The sequence below is a fragment of the Sinocyclocheilus anshuiensis genome, unplaced genomic scaffold, assembly GCF_001515605.1.
Source record: "Sinocyclocheilus anshuiensis isolate Anshui unplaced genomic scaffold, SAMN03320099.WGS_v1.1 scaffold193, whole genome shotgun sequence".
Lineage (NCBI taxonomy): Eukaryota > Metazoa > Chordata > Actinopteri > Cypriniformes > Cyprinidae > Sinocyclocheilus > Sinocyclocheilus anshuiensis.
Window position 1 is genome coordinate 108,061 of NW_015536468.1, and position 2,671 is coordinate 110,731.

The following is a 2,671-nucleotide window of genomic DNA, read 5'->3' on the forward strand; positions in this document are numbered from 1 at the left end:
TATTATTATCTTCTAATATATATATATATATATATATATATATATTTATAAATATAGCTGTATTATTTAGTGCACATACACTATAGTGAAATAGCATATGTAGCTGTTGTTTGATGTTATACTGGTTTATTATGTATTTATTTAGATTTTAAAAAAATGTCCAATTTAGTAATCTGGGTGAAATTTTTATATATACATAATATACATTATAACTTTTTGTCTGGTGCTACTTTTAGTGTTACTGGGCTAAGAAATATGCTCAGGATATTATACAAAATTCATACACACTGGTTAGATATCTGTTTTTCTGATCACACTATTGATCACACATTGTTTCTTTGTAGTGTCAGAGGTTATTCAGCTTCCTTACAGTAATGATTACTCCACATTTTTCTCTCACATACGGGAAGAATAATGAAGAAACCGGATTATGAAAGTTAAAGCTGTAGGTTCATATGTAAGAAGGGTCACACTATTTGGACCACGAGATGAAACTTTGTCTGCTTCTTATCTCTGTAATACCTTTCTGTTTATAGGTTCAGTGCAGTTTTCAATGGATTTATCTAATGTGTTAGATGAAGGGAAGCTCTGCTTTGTTGTCTGAAGTGAGAAAGTCTCATAGCCATAGAGCCTTAATTCATCTTTGTGGATTTTGCAGTGAATGTTTTATTCATGTGTCTTGGTGAGGTCCTCAGTAAAACAGTATGACTAGCCTTTAACGAGCTGCTCGAGTCAATTAATGCGGAATTCTCATACAGCCTGACCCTATACTGAGCTGACACATCCTATATGCCACAACAGCAATTATGCCAACTCTCAAAATTGCCACTGAAGGAAATATTGCTTGTTATATTCTTCTTATAGATATGCATATGAATATTTTTCTCTTTTTTCCAAGAGATACAACTGGTGAATTTTGCTTCTGTTTATCCATTAGCATCAGTCTGTTAATGGCTAATCGCTCACCCTCGCCAGCCTTCTGAATCAATGAACTCTGAGATGAGGAACTGACTTAAAGCACTAATGCTGTTTGGGACACAGCTGCACATATCAGCAGAAGACTGTAATGACACTGAATTTGCTGTGTATTTTCATGCATCAGATTTAAAAGCAGACAAACTCTGCGGCCGATAAATACTTTTATGAGGGCCATTCAGGTCATGGCACTGTAGCAGTCATTAGATGTTCAACCACTGACCAGTTCATTTGTATTCACTCTGCTAGCTATATAATTTACACAGAAAGACAAATGACTTTTTCCTTAGATTAGCACAGATCTGACAACGTTTTTGTGTCCACTGCTCAATAAAATGGAGAACAAAAGATAGTGCCACACTTCAGGCTGTGCCTAACACAGAACACTGACAGTTAGTAGATATACTAACAGAATCCTTTTGAAAACTAGCTGTGCCTGCTATTAGTGCTCCTGCTCTTCGCCAATACCTTCCTTAAGGGTTTTGCACAGATTTACACTCTCTCCTTAAAATATGTAAAGCCAAAGAAAGCTGATGATTGGAAATGGGCTTTGATTGATGCATTTGAACCATGACTGAAAATAAATGTCTAATGTGAGCTTAAAAACATCTATTTAATAGTATACTTAAACTACAATTACTGTTGTTGTACATTTACTGTATCTTCCTAGAATTTTGTTTAGGTTTAGGGGTTGAGGTGAAAGTTGCAGAAATATAGGTGCATCTCAATAAATTAGTATGTCGTGGAAAAGTTCGTTTATTTCAGTAATTCAACTCAAATTGTGAAACTCGTGTATTAAATAAATTCAATGTTGGTCTTATGAAGTATTCTAATTTGTTGAGATAGTGAATTGGTGGGTTTTTGTTAAATGTGAGCCAAAATCATCACAATTAAAAGAACCAAAGACTTAAACTACTTCAGTCTGTGTGCATTGAATTTATTTAATACACGAGTTTCACAATTTGAGTTGAATTACTGAAATAAATGAACTTTTCCACAACATTCTAATTTATTGAGATGCACCTGTATCCGTATGGATATATAAGTTTCTAAAACTGTGCGTAAATAAATACTTTTATGTTTTAGATGCTGACAATACGTATGGTATATTTCAGCATTTTTCCAAATGTATGTTTGCTTGTTTACCTTTATTGTTCCCCTTAGGGGAAACTAGTTTTACAGCAGCAAGTCATAACACATACAGACAATAGATAATCTACAATCATAATAATATTACACATCACACCAATCCAAAAAAAAAATAATCACAAAGCAACCTACTTAAGAAGACTTCATCAAACCAAAAAACAAAGAAACCGTTAAAACATTTAGTTTTTCCATCAGGTACTCTAAACCGGCACCCTGAGGGCAACAACTGAAATTCTTTCTGTAATGGATGATCCAAATTCCTTAAAATTAAATGTACCTTGGTCTACGATAAATTTCAATGGGTTGATTTTGACTTATTCCAATAACTTTTCTTGCCACTTTGACAAGACTGATCAACCTATTTTTATTTGACAATGTAAGATTACCAAACCAGGCTACAATACAGAAAGAGAACCCTGATTTAATAAAAGACTTATAAAATAAAGTCAGCATTTTGTTACATATATTAAATGAAAACATTCTTTGCTGAATTTTCTTGCAAACAACTGATACATTTGCTTTAAAACTTAGTTTGTCATCAGTTACT